Source organism: Pteropus alecto, unplaced genomic scaffold (assembly GCF_000325575.1).
Source record: "Pteropus alecto unplaced genomic scaffold, ASM32557v1 scaffold146, whole genome shotgun sequence".
NCBI lineage: Eukaryota > Metazoa > Chordata > Mammalia > Chiroptera > Pteropodidae > Pteropus > Pteropus alecto.
Window position 1 is genome coordinate 23,922,293 of NW_006442107.1, and position 14,587 is coordinate 23,936,879.

The window sequence follows — 14,587 nt, forward strand, 5'->3', positions numbered from 1 at the left end:
ACAAATAAGGAAGCAAATGAGATCCAGTACACAAAGGCTTCTAAATAATGTTGAAAACACTGAGAGGCTAAATTCAGGCTTTAATTGCTGCTCTATTTCATCAGGTAACTGAGCCCTGAAGACTGACTCAAAGCCACAGATGTAAATGAAAAACAAAAAAATTTTTTTTTTAGAAAAAAATGAGAAATAGGAGATGTCCTTTGTATCTCAGCAACAGGTAAATATAATATAAACAATAATAAAAAGTCAGAGACTATCTTCCCTGAATAACCTAAAATTGTTACTAGAAATAGAAATATCTTGGGTTTGAGGAGAAACTTTTTCTACAGGTTTAAGACTATCAAATTAGACTAATTTGTGGTTAAGAACTTATTTCCTGAAGGAATTAATGTCTAATACCTGACAGAAAGGTGACTCAGAATGTCACTATTTCCATTTTTGGCATGCAATGTACAAATCTTAGAAAAGGCTACATGCGCCAATTAATAGTCTTTCTCAATATGGTGAAAAAACAGTCTATTCAATTATGGTTTGTACTGTAGGCTCTGTCATTCTCTTTACTCTGACCAGTCCCAGTGGGATATGGCATATTATACAATTGAGTCTATTCAAATAATTTTCCCCACTGTATATTCATAACACATGGAACCTTGCCATGGCAAGTCAAGCAATCTCACTACCCAAAGCAGCTGTAGGCTAAAGGAATGTCTGGGCTTGTAGAGACAGATATTTCAGGCTTACAATGTGTAGGTAGCATTGTGAGGCTTCTTGTACTGGTGCTCAGCTATATCATCTAGAATTTAATGCTGAAGAATTTTCCTTTCAGCTTTCTTAAACTCAATTTTTCTCCTTGTACTCTTATACAGAACTCTACTACAGGAAATTTGTAATATTCAAACTTAGTATCCATTCTGTCATTGGGAAAACCACTCAGCAAGTGTTATGAAGAAAAAAAATGAGTGAATGGTATACCATTCCTTCCTCATAAATAATTAAAGTGGATCCTTTGTGAGCACAGAAACTGCAATGAAATGGGATTTGGGCATCCCCTAAACTGAAGATTTCCTGTCATTTACTAGACTTTAAAAAGTCTGACTGTAGGTGGCTACCAATATGCCTTCACAGAAATTTTTATCAACTTTATAGAATTTATTAGTATCCAAATTTCATGTTCTGGCCCAAAGGTTTTTGAAAAACTAAGCAAAACTACTAATGAAAAATTTCCAAAATGGAAGAGTTTAAAGATAAAATACACTTAATAGTTTTAACTCAATTTCTCTCCTATTTTAAAGGGCCTTGAAAGTTACAAATATTGAATTCTACAGGGTAAAGATATCTATCCCTAGAACAACACTGTTGGTGTGCATTCCAACAACTCTTACATGTATAACTCAATGATTTCAATTAAGTTCTTTAAAAGAAGAATGTCTGGGATTGTCCAAATTGTTTATCATAATATTCAATGCTGGCTTTTTCTTTAGTAATTTAATTCTATGTAAGATATTGTGTGAAACATATATGTAATTTTCAGGATAAGAAATACCAAATATCATGGAGAAGGTATTCACACTAATTGTGTCTTCCTTAAGTTTAGTGTGAGACTTCTGCCCCTGGACAAGATAGAGAATGGAGACTATATTTACTCTTCTACTGAAACAATTAAAACAACAACAAAAGATATGAAAGGACAGTTTTCAGACAATGGAATCAGTCAATGAAAATAGTAATCCATGTGAAGATGAAGGCAGAAACTGGGGTGATGCATCAACAAGCCGAGTAATGCCAAAGATTTCTGGCAACTACCAGAAGCTGGAAAAGATGCATAGGACAGTTTCTCCCTCAGAGTGTCCAGAAGGAACCAATCATGCTAATACATTGATTTTGGATTTTTGGCTTCCTGAATTGCGAGGGAATAACTCTTTGTTGTTTTAAGCCTCAGTTTATTATAATTTGTATGGCAGCCCTAGGAAACTAATACACACTGGTATTAGAAACAATCAATAGTGCATCAGTGAACCGTGGGAAACTTCAGGCAGCCTAAGATGTATGTACTTGGAATTGTCAAAGGAGAGGAGTGAGAGGGAGAAATAAAAACATTATTTGAAGAATTAACACTTGAAAACAATAAACGTAGAGATCCAAGCTCAATAAACTCTAAGCATGACTTATGAAGAATAAACACCATTAAAAACCAGTGATAAAAAGAAAATATTAAAAACAGTTATAAGGGAGAAAGATTAAACCAGTGATAAAGAAAATGTATTAAAAGCATTCAGTAAAAAAAAAGACACATTACATTCAGAAGAATAAAAGTATTCTTTATTAATATAAATAATGCCAGTGACATTTTATCTCCTTGTGAAAATGACACAGGACATCTTGTTGGAAACAATGCAAGCCAGAACATAGTGGAGGAGCATTTGCAGTGCTGAAAATAAAAATATGTCAACTTATAATTCTATACCAAATGGACATATTTTTCAGAAATGAAGGAAAAGCGCATTTTAGACACACAACAGCTGAAATAATTCATCATTGACAGACCTACAGAACAGGTAATGATAAAAAGGAAAATGATACCAGATGAAAATCTGGATCTACGCAAAGAAATGGAGAATACTAGAAATGGTAAATATGTGTGTAAATATAGAAGACATTTTTTTTCTAGTTTTAAACATCTCTTTAAAAGGTAACTGCTAAAAGCAAACATGTTAACAATAAATCATGAGATTTATAACATATACCTATAAAATGTATGAAAACAATAGTGCAAAGACCAGGAGGAAAGAAATAGAAATATACTGTTGTAACCATTCTGTACTATACAGTAGTCCCTACTTATCCATGGGAAATATATTCCAAGACCCCCAGTGGATGCCTGAAACCATGAAGAGTATTGAACCCTATGCATACTATGTTTTTTCCTACATGTACATACCTATGATAAAGTTTAATATATAAAGTAGGCACAGTAAGAGATTAACAATAACTAATAATAAAGTAGAACAATTATAACAATATACTGTAATAAATGTTTTGTAAATGTGGTTTTCTTTTTCTCTCTGATAACCAATCCGATAACTGAGATGGCTACTAAGTGACTAATGGGTTTGTAGTGGACACAGCATGGATACACTGGACAAAGGGATGATTCATGTACTAGGCAGGATATAGTGGGACCGTATGAGATTTCATCATGCTACTCAGAATGACATGCAATTTAAAACTTATAAATTGTTTATTTCTGGAATTTTCCATTTAATATTTTCAGACCATGGTTGACTGTGGGTAACTGAAACTGTGGAAGCAAAACCACAGATAAAGGGGTAGACTACTATATATGAAGTGTTATAATATTACTTGATAGTAGGCTGTGATAAGTAAATTCTAAAATAACCACATGCACACATAAATATACACGTACACAGACTGGAACAAAGAATTATAACTAGTATGACATCAAGGAGATAAAATGGAACCTTAAAATTCAATCCCCAAATTAGAAAAGGTAGAAATTGAAGAAAAAGAATTCCAAGAGCAAGTGGGCTAAATAGAAACAAAACAACAAGATGATAAATTTTAACTCAATATTAAAAGTGACATTAAATGTAAATGGGCTACAAGAAGCCTATTTTATATATAAAGACACAGATAACTTTAAAAATGAAAGAATGGAAAAAGATATACCATGCTAACACTAATCAAAAGTAAGATATAGTGGCTATAGTGGTATCAAACAAAGGAGATCTCAGAGCAAAAAATATTATCAGGGATAAAGAGGCCATTTCACAATGATAAAGGGATCAATTACCAAGTGGACATAACAATCCTAAATGTTTATACACCTAATAACAGACTTCAGAATACATGAAGCAAAAACTGATAGAACCAAAAGGAATAATAGAGAAGTCCACAGTATGAGCCAGAGATTTCAGCAGTTTCCATATTGATAGAACAAGTGGAAAAAAATCAGTAAGGATATAGAAGACTTGAAAGTTGAAGCGGAGGGAATATTTTCCAATTTATTCTATTAAGACAGCATTATTCAAATACCAAAACCATACAAAGACATTAAAAGAAAACTACAGATCAGTATTCTTCATAGACATTGATTAAAAATGTCTTAAAATTTTAGCAAATTAAATCCAACAATGTATAAAAAAGGATAATAAATAATGACAAAGTATCCCAAGAATGCAAAGTTGGTTTAAAATGTGAAGATTAATGGACATCCATTTTCCTTTCTAACTAAGACATAGCACACACCAATTTTCCTAGGTTATTGCCCCAGAAATTATTGTGTCCTCTTAAAAGTCTGGCTAAATCTGAAAAACTGTTTTTCTCAGGGTGACATAGAAGTCCTTTTTAAAGACAGTCTGACTTTGGTAAGGCAAATCTTTGGCTTTGTGTTATTTTAGATAAAGCATAGCAAGATTTAATTGAACTCTCATATATTGTGATTTTTAAATTGCTGCTGTAATAGTTTTCTGTTGCTTTGTAAAAAATTACCACCAACTTATTGGCTAAAATATCACACATTTATTATCTCACAGTTTCTGTGATCAAGAGTCTGGGCAAGGCTTAGCTGAATTTTCTGCTTAAGGTCTCACGAAGCTGTAATCAAGGTGTTGGCTGGCTGCAGTCTTATCTGGAGGCTTGACTGGGGAAGAATCTGCTTCCCAGCTCGCTCAATTTGTTGGCTGGATTAATTTCTTTGTGACTGTAGCACTGAGGGTCCTGACTTCTTGCATGCTGTTAGTTGGAGGCCACGCTCAGTTCCTAGCAGCTGCGGGCAGGTCCGAGGCTTCCCATGGTTCCTTGCCATGTGGGTTTTCTCAACATAGCTGTTTAATTCTTAAAGCCATAAGGAGAGTCTCTAAAGTGAGTCTGCTAGCAAGACAGAGTGGTGTGTAACATAATATAGTCAAGGGAGTGATAAGACATCCCATTATTAGAATATTTGTCATATTCTATTGGCTAGAAAGGGGGTTATATTGGGTTAATTCATAGTCAGCTGCACATAAGCTTTAAAAAGTTCAGGCAGCAACAGACTCTTTAAAAAAGTTGAAGCAGTAATAAAATAACAATAATTACAAATAAAGCAAATAGAGAGATATAGGAATCTGGACTGAACAATTAATTGGTTGGGTTCAGTTTTGTTTAGAGATCATTTTAAAAGACCATAGGCTTGATTAGCAGTGCAAATTAACTTATTGAATATTCAGACTTTTATTATGCTCTAATTACATCTTACATAAATCTCATCTTTAAATCTGGCTGTAAGTTCTCAAAGGCAGATACCATTTCCTACCTTTCTGGTAGTCTCAATATCTTTTAGCATGTTAACGAGAGTATTAGGAATTCAGTAAATTTTACATAAATATTTACAAAAATACACTGAATGAATTATTTATTTTATTAAAGCAAAATGCTAAAAAAAAAAAAAACCCAACAAAGTGCGTTGGCTTCATTTATTAGTTAATAAAACATTAATTAATTGGGTTCAGCTCAGTTGGAGTTTAGTGATTTGCTTAATTTAGGATGAAGTTTTAAAAAATTTATTGGAAAAAATTCAAATATATACAAAGTAAATAATAGTATAAGGGTTTATGTTTTCAAAAAATTTTAAGTTTTTGAAAATTTATTTTATGAGTTAGAGAAAGTTTAAAATTGTTACTATAAAATGACACTATAATTTACATTCTTGTTTTTTTTAATTGTTACTGGAAATTGCAGTTGAGTCATGGCTCATTTTATTTATGCTCAAACCTATGGTGAACAGTTATATTAACTTACTTTTAAAAGTTTTTATTATGGAAAATTTCAAACATGCAAAAGTGAAGGAAAATAGTATAATGAACCCTCATGTATTCCCATCATTGAGCTTCAGGTATTATCAACACATGGACAATCTTGTTTCATCTACACCCCTACCAACTTCTCTCCACCTTATATCATGTCAATGCCAGTCTTAGGCATTATATCATTTCATTTACAAATACTACAGTATGCATCTCTAAATTTACTTATCATCATTACACATAAAAGTTAATAGAAATTCCTTAAGATCATCAAATATTCAATTGGTGTTCAATTTCTCCAATTAGTTCATTTTAAAAAAATTGCTTTGTTTGAGTTAGATTTCAAGTGAAGTCCACACATTGTACTTAAATTGGTATATTTCCTAAATCAATTGATCCCTCCCTCTTTTTTATTTGTTATGCTTTAGTTTAGATTCTTTAATAGAATTTCTATCTTAAAGGTGGTTAGAAACCTTGGAAAGTTACTCAATCCATTCTCTCACTTTTACGGCAAGCAAGACCACACCTAAGCTGTCTCAGACAGCGAAGTGTCAGACTTTGATGAAATCAGGTCTCTTGGGGTCTCTTTACATCAAAATATCTGAGACTATGGAGTTACTTTGTTGAAGGGAGCTATCTAAGTGAATTTAATGTGCACGATAGACTAAACTGCTGGAAAGACCTCTTAACTGCCTTCAACTCTATTAACTAGGATTCACTTTTGCAACTAAGCTCACAAGAGGTTTTCTTTGTTAGTTACGAGAGGTTACTATGAAGTGATAAAGAACTCTTCTTAATGGAAGAATTTGTCTAGCAATGATGTGTCCCACCTATGGGTCTCTGAAATTTCTACCTTAGACAGAATTCAGTTCAATGGTGTTTATATGCTACTTTATATTATCAAAGAGTAATTGATGTTTTCCTTAGAATCCTGGCCAAATTCCAACTCCGATAAATACATTCTACTTCCCAAAATTTCCCCTGCAATTTCAAATGGATTTCATATCCTTAATTACCTGTCCCAACCTGTTGCTTAGTGCTGAAGTTCACCTATTAAGCAGCTGTTGCTTTTGGCCCTAGAGGCTTATACCTTTTGGGATTTAAAAAGGGGATCTGGTAAACTTGGTAAATGAGTATGTGTATATGTGAGTACGAATGACTTTGAGGGTTCTAAAACTTAAACTTATCCTCTAATATGAAAATTTTAGGGACAGAGAGAGAAACATACAACCATTCCAGAGCTATGGGGCCTTTCATTTGCTCAGAAAACTTTTATTAAGAAGTTTGTATGTGAGATGTTGTTCTACGCATTGTGGGGATACAAAGATGAAGTAAATAATTATTCTTGGCTTAAAAGAATATACAGTCTAGTAGAGTGGATATTTTCATAATATTAGGCAGTGCTAATTACCCTTTTTAAAAAGTCTTCCTTATAGTGAATAAAAACTTAAGTAAATTTCATATCTCTTTAATCAAGTTTTTCTCACCTGTAAAATGGAGATAAATATCTACCTCAGAGTGTTTTGTGAAAATTTAATGATGTAAAGTACTGAATATATTGCCTGGCATATAGTAAGAGCTTAATGAACATTAGTTATTGTAGATTTCTAAATGCGCCACTTGGGTCAACTGCTAGGGAAATTCTAATGCCACTGAAGACTGTATTGGGTTGTTTGTATAGATTCAGATATCTTGACTCTGTAGGTTACAGAACCGTGGATGGACAGCTCATTCATCCCATGAACACCAAGATTATAGGAGAATTCCACACCCAAGTGCCTAGCAAGTTCTAAATCTTTAATTTACTAGTTCTCTGGTGAAGATCATAAAAGGAGGAGAAGGAATTAGGATTCTTCTGTTCTTACCCCATTATCCAACTTAAAATCCTGAGTGGTGTTAGTGACTGAGATTTGGAAATTCAGACCTTTAAAGCTGTTACAGCAGGAGAAAATAAAAACTTTACTGTTTGACATTGGCACATATTCCAAAGTCCCTCCCTATTTAACTAGCTTTAAGCTTTCATAGGAGACATAAGATACTTAAGGGAAAAAGTATTGCCACAAGGCTAATGATGACAACAGCTGCCAGCACAACTTCCATCAAAAACAAGTGAAGACTTGAAGCACATCTGAGCTCCAGTTTGTTTCAGAAGCATCACTGTGACATGCCTGTGCCGGCAGAGGCTCAGAATGCATTCCTTAACACTAGGACTCTAAGAAGTGCTGGATGTCAGAAGCCCAGTGTTAATGAGAGAGCAGTTGTGAAGCTTCCTTCAGATGGTGTTCTTTCATTGTGGGTGTGCTGGCTCTGAAAGTTTGGTGCAGGAAGCCACAAGAAAGAATAGGCTGATTCCTTTCCTTCATCAGGGGTTATAGTCCAGCTAATTCATTTATTTATACCTTTATCTTTCAGACATTTATTGAATGCCCACTTTATATATGTTTGTGATTAAAGAAAGTAAAATAGTGTATTTAGGTCTGGCAGTAAATTATAAACTTCACATCCTAGTCTTTGCGTATTTTGGAGAAAATCCACTGGGATACTTTATATGGAATCAAAACAACAGATATATGTTATATGAACTTGATTCTTTCATATTGAGAATTTTATGTGCAGAATACCATTCTAAGTACTTAGGAAATCCTAAAAATAAAATTATTGGACACTAATAACTAGCTTGGTATGAGAGCAGATGTCTTCGACAGCTTTGCAAGGAGAAATGTGTGCATTTTTTTTCTAGAAAACACTCTGCTTATAAACAGGTGGCCTCTTTACTAAGTCTTAGATTCCAACATGTGTATCAGGTAGCTAGCTCATTCTAAAAACCCTAAATTGGTAAGTTGCAATAACTTTCATAGTAATTTGTGGATTTTCTATATACATTCTTGCTGTGTTCACTTTCTTGCCTTCAATTTGAGGAACTGGTGGAAGCTCATCTTCCCCCTTTCAGGATTTTTTTTGTTTGCAGTTCTGTAAGTATCTATTGGGATAAACAGTGTATATTTGGAATTTCCATTCAAACTGTATTTATCTTTTACACGTGGAGTGAGAGAGAGCCTTGGGAAAAGTTTGTGTAATTTTTTTTTTTTAAATCTGTGCTATACATCAAAGTTTTGTTAGATAAGGAATACTTTACATAGTAAAAATGTGCTATATTCCTAGCATTTAAAAGTCTAAAAGCAGAGTTCATTAAACTATTGTCATCAGGTTAATATGCTAAAACAGAATCATAAATTTGTTCTTTGTTATCTTAAAAGCAAATTATATTCATTTGCAGCTACTCTTCTTTTCCTACTACAATCCTCAAGATAGTAGGTAAATTTTATGCAACTCTTCCTCCTCACTTTTAGCCACTTCTATTATGCTTTGAGATATACAAAGTCTACTCCTCTCGGCTCTTTCTGCATGGTGTATCTTTACTTGTCTTCTTTAATGTCCAGACTTTAAATCCAAATTCCTTCCATTTTTGGCAGTTCCATTTGCCAGACATTATATTTAGTCCTATAGCATATATCAGCAAAGATGTAATTTCTGCTTTCAAAGAGTTAGCACTCTATTTAGGTATACAAGACATATCTCTTTTGGAAGAAATAGCTCTTGCCTATATGTATTCCTTTATGGAATTTTTATTTTATGAAAAGTCACGGAGGTCTTAAGATTAAAAATGTATAAAGAGCATTGAAAAACTAGGCACATAAAGAAAAAAACTCTTTAAAAAAAGGATTTAGCATTGTGGAACAATTCAGAACACTAGATGGTGGCACAAACTTTAAAAATAGTTCTCTATTTGTGTCACTGACCACTTAATTGGCTAGTGTTTGGGTATGTTGAGACTTTTTATGTTGTTGTTAGTTGCTTTAAATGGCATAATGCAGAAATATAAAAATCAAATAAGCAATGTAATAATCTATTATTTTCTAATCCTAAATATAAATTTTGTTTTTATATAATTGAATGTATTGTAGTCTTTCTATGTTACTAACATAGAAAATAGCAGAGGAAACTAGAGACAACATTGGTGAAATATTTTTGGAAATTATCAAAGAGAATGCCTCTGATGTCTGAAAAAAAATACCTCATGTGGGTCAATGGATAACAAACTTCACATGTAGTTGAACTAGGTTAAATATAGTTAGGAAAATGGAGAAACCAAATATCAGTTTAATGGAGGCAACACTGCAATTTTAATCCTTTCAAAGTAAAGGCATAATTTTATGAATGTTTATTAATTTTCTGGTTCCAGGTAAGATGGAGGAAGCACATTTCATCTTGTCTCTCCCACTGAATATAGCTATAAAACCTGGACAAAATACATGGAGCAGATATTTCAGGACTCTGAACAGGAAATGGTATTAAGCAGATGACAGAAGAAAAGGAGTTAAAACACCACCAAATAGGGTGAGATTACCATTTTTTATCCTCTGGTAACTTCCAGTTTGAACTTAAGGTAGCACCAAATCAAGAAGCAGGTATAGGCATGGACATAGCTCCAGGAGAAAACCTCTAGTTCTAGCTGGAGGAACAGGAAGGAGATCAGCTAACACTTAGAGAAAAGTGGTGGAAATTCTACTCTCCTCCCTTTCCTCTTTTGAATCTCTTTTCCATTCTCTTGTGCTCTAGTTCTTAGGCAATCACACTGTGGCAGTAGCAGTAGCAGCGAGACCAGAAACAGTTGGGGCCCTCAGCACCTAGAACTGAGAGAGTGGAACATTTCTCTTTGATTGAAGCAGCTGTAGTCCCAAAAGGATGAATCCCTGTTGCTTTTTTTTTTTCTCTCTCTGTTATCCTGCTGCTCAGCCCCAGAGAGGGGCCATTCTCAGGAAAGGTAAAGAAAAGTCTAGCTTTCTTATCAGAAAATTGAAAAGGGGGCCTTAGGATACCAAGAAATACCAGGGAGATCATGGAGAAAGTGGGAACCTGGGAAGAAAACCCACAAAGCTATCTATGAACTCCTGGGCTCATCCTTGTGCTATGCATGCATAGATCTGATCCTAAACAGAATAGCAAAGACTTTGAGAACTGAACTAAAGCACAGACCACAACCCATGTGTTAGACTTGTCATTAGGTGGCACACACATAGAACAGAATTGAATACCAGGAAGATCTCAACTTAAGAATTGAGAGATGCTAATGTGTCACAGCAGCTGGAATTAGCTGACAAAATATACTCAAAGAAGTAAAAGCATGCACTTCTTTTTTAAAAAATTTATTTTATTATAGTATGAATATTTAACATGAGATATACCCTCAAGAAAATTTTAAAGTGCACAATACCTTATTGTTGACCATAGGTACAATGTTGTACAGCAGGTCTCTAGAGCTTATTTATTCTGCTAAACTGATGTTTTATGGCTGTTGATTAGTAACTCCCCATTTCCCCCTGTGCCAAGCTCTTGGAAATTGCCATTCTATTCTTAGATTCTTTGAATTTGACTGTGAATTCCCATGAATTCATATAAGTGGAAATCTATGCTGAGACCCATCACAATTAAAACTGTTGAAAACTAAAGACAAATAAAATATTTCGAAAGCAGCAAGAGAAAAATTATGTATTATTCAAATGACTACAATTTTCTCATTAGAAATTGTATAGGCAAGAACAAAATGGAACATTTTGAAAGCACTGAAAGAAAAGAATTGTCAACCCACAGTTCAATATCTAGTGAAAACATTCTTTAGGAATGAATGTGAAATAAAGACATTCTCAACTGAAGGAAAACTAATAGAATTTATCACCAATAGATCGGTTTTAAAAAAAATTACTAATTCAAGTTCTTGAGACAGAAAGGAAATAAAACCAGAAAGAAATTTGGAGCATCGAGAATGAAGGTAGAGCAATATAAATGGCAAATATCTAAGTACATATAATAGACATATATTTGATAATTAAAAGCAAAAACTATAATACTATCTGATAGGGTTTTTGATGTTGTAAATCTTCTATGCACCACTTCTCCCTTTTGTACCAACTAAAGATCTTTACTTTCTTCAAAGAGTTTCCCTTTTTCCTTTCTGTATGTTCCTGGTAGGGCTGCCAATTCAAGACACCTTCCTTCCTAGGTACTAGGATAGACCAGTGGTATGTGCTAGGCTGACTGGATTCTCTTTGCCAGGTATCTGAATCTAGAGCAGAGGTTCCCAAGGGCAGAAAATCAATGGGTGCCATGTTAGTGGTAGATACCAGGGAGAAATTCCATAAGTTCTCACTATTGACAATCTAAGTCTTCCTAGCTCTCTGCCCTTTCTGAGAAACGATTGTCCACCTCTCTCTTCAATTCAGTGAACTCACCAGTCTCCTAATAATATCATGACCTTTAAAATCAGTTTCTGTGCATATATAACCAAAGACACCTAAATAACACCACCCCCTCCACCCTTGCCCCACCCCTGCCAGAGTAGAGAAGAACTTGTATTTTTTAAAGAGAACTCTAGAAGGCAAGAAATTTATTCATTTAAATAAATGAGATTCTTACACTGAAATATCAAGAGTGAAGAAGAGATAAAAGTAGAAATTTGGGCTGAGGGGTAATGTATGTAGATGTAATATATAAGACAATTACAATATAAAATAGGGAGGGTAAAGGGATCTACAGTGTGGAAAAGTTGCTAAGACAATTCAATGGAGGAAGGATCATCTGTTCAACAAATGGTGTTGGAACAATTGGATATAGACATGCAAAAAAAAAATTAACCTCTCCTAAACTTCACACCTTATACAAAAATAAAATGGATCATAGCTTTAAGTATAAAATGTAAAGCCACAAAACTTTTAGATAAAAATATAGAAAAGAATATTTACAACCTGAAGTTAGGCAAAGAGTTCTCAGATATAACATTGAAAGCATAATCTATAAAATAAACAACTGATAAAATGGACTTCATCAAAATTCAAAACTGTTGCGAAAGACTGTTAAAAGAATGAAAAGATAAGATATTGACATTATTCAAAATTTGCTGATCTGCTTATAGGTACGCATTTCTTTTTTCCTTTTTATTTCTTGTGACCTCAGGACCCATCTTAACTCACCTCCTGAGCAACCATTTCTAGTTTTTTTTCTTGGCAGTATATAGGTAGACCCCCCAAGGGTTCTCTGTCACTCAGACTTGCCTTGGGCCATGAGAAATATTTTCCTTTGACTCACAGTTCATGAGAGTGCAGCTAATTTACTTTTTTCATTTGAGTACCTCAGTCCTTCCATCTTAAATAGTTGCCCAATAACTAGAATGAGAATACTACCAACCAGTTAGCTGATATCTAGAAATTGAAAATAAAATTTTATTTTTGTCATGTGTGTAATGTATTTATGGATTATTTGTGGCAAATACTGACTCTCAGGTTTGCTATACCCTAGTTTGCTTGTGGCCTGCCTCTTGCAGGCATGTTCCAAATAAGGAAAATAATCCTTAAAATTAATCTAAGCAAAAGCATAGGAACATGTCACTGTTGCTGTTGAGAATTCCTTACCTGAAAGATTCCAAATAACTCTGAATTTTTGTTTCTCTACTATTCGGTTATCCCTGCAAAGTTTCCTCTCTACAAGGAAATTAAAAGGTAATATGAGTTAATGTGACACTCAAGCAGGAATTTGGCTCTGTGCAGGGGGCACAAAGGACTTACAGGGAGACATTGTCCGAGTGAGGGCCCAAACGAGACTCGCTCTGTGCAGAAGTGCCCACGGTATCCATTGTTCCTCTGTTGAACTCTCCTTTCTCCCAGTGCTTGAACTCAGCGCCCCCATATCTCATGAGGTCATTGAACTGGATAACAGAGGTCGCTCCGCCCAGAGGATTCCATGAAACCCGGCCTCCCCCAACTCGCGGCCCCACCCAAGCCACATCCAGGTATAGCCTCAGTGAGTCAGGTGCTCCTTGCTAAGCAGCACCTAGACTTACATTGGAGGCAGCCGGCCTCAGTTTCTGGTGTGGCCCTTTGAAGCAACTGTAAGCACAGCATCTGTGGATTGCTTGCTGAATCTTAACAGGTGGCCCTGGAGAAGCATAGGCTTGGGCTAAATTTGGCCTGCAACTGAGCCCCTCTCAGGACTGTGCCACTAGAAACCTACTTCACAAATCCACACTAATAAGACCAAGAAACTTAGAGCTTTGTTTAGTACATAGAAACAGACAGGGAAAGACAGCCAAAATGGGAAGACAAAGAAACAGAAGCCATATGAGAGAACAGAACAGAGATCCAGAAATAACTAAGTCAAATAATCAAACAGATGCAGAGTTCAAAACTGGATATAAAGAAGCTCAATGAACTTTTGGGAAGTGTACAGAACTTTAACAAAGAGATAAAAAAAGAAACTTAAAAATGGAAACAGAAATTATAAAAGGGAACCAATCAGAAATGAAGAACACATTATCTGAAATAAGAAGTATATTAAAAGGAATAAACAAAGTGAATAAAGAAGGGGATCAAATGCCCTATCTAGAGCACAGGAAAGCCAAGAACACTCAATCAGAATGGCAAGAAAAAAGAAGCCAAGACTATAAAAATAATTTAAGGAGTCTATGGGACACTATTAAAGGTCAAAAATATCCTTCTTATTGGCGTACCGGAAGGAAAGCAAGATGTTTAACAGTTGTTTGAAGAAATAATGATGAAAAATTTCCCTAACCTGGTGAAGGAAATAGACATACCACCCTAGGAAGCTCAGAGAATCCCAAAAAGCAGGAACCCTAAGAGTTCCACGCCAAGGCACATCATAATTAAAACACCAAAGTTTAAATACAAAGAGAGAATCTTAAAAGCAGCAAGAGAAAAGCAGATAGTTACCTACAA

At 34.5% G+C, this 14,587-nt stretch overlaps 1 long non-coding RNA gene across 1 annotated transcript in view; it reads left to right on the forward strand.

Annotated features, from left to right (window-relative positions):
* LOC112469266 overlaps positions 1-14,587 on the forward strand; it is a 235,465-nt gene that overhangs the window by 36,674 nt on the left and 184,204 nt on the right. The window contains exon 2 of the long non-coding RNA XR_003042597.1: positions 10,045-10,199. This is a non-coding gene — a long non-coding RNA (uncharacterized LOC112469266). The remainder of the gene's footprint in view (positions 1-10,044; positions 10,200-14,587) is intronic.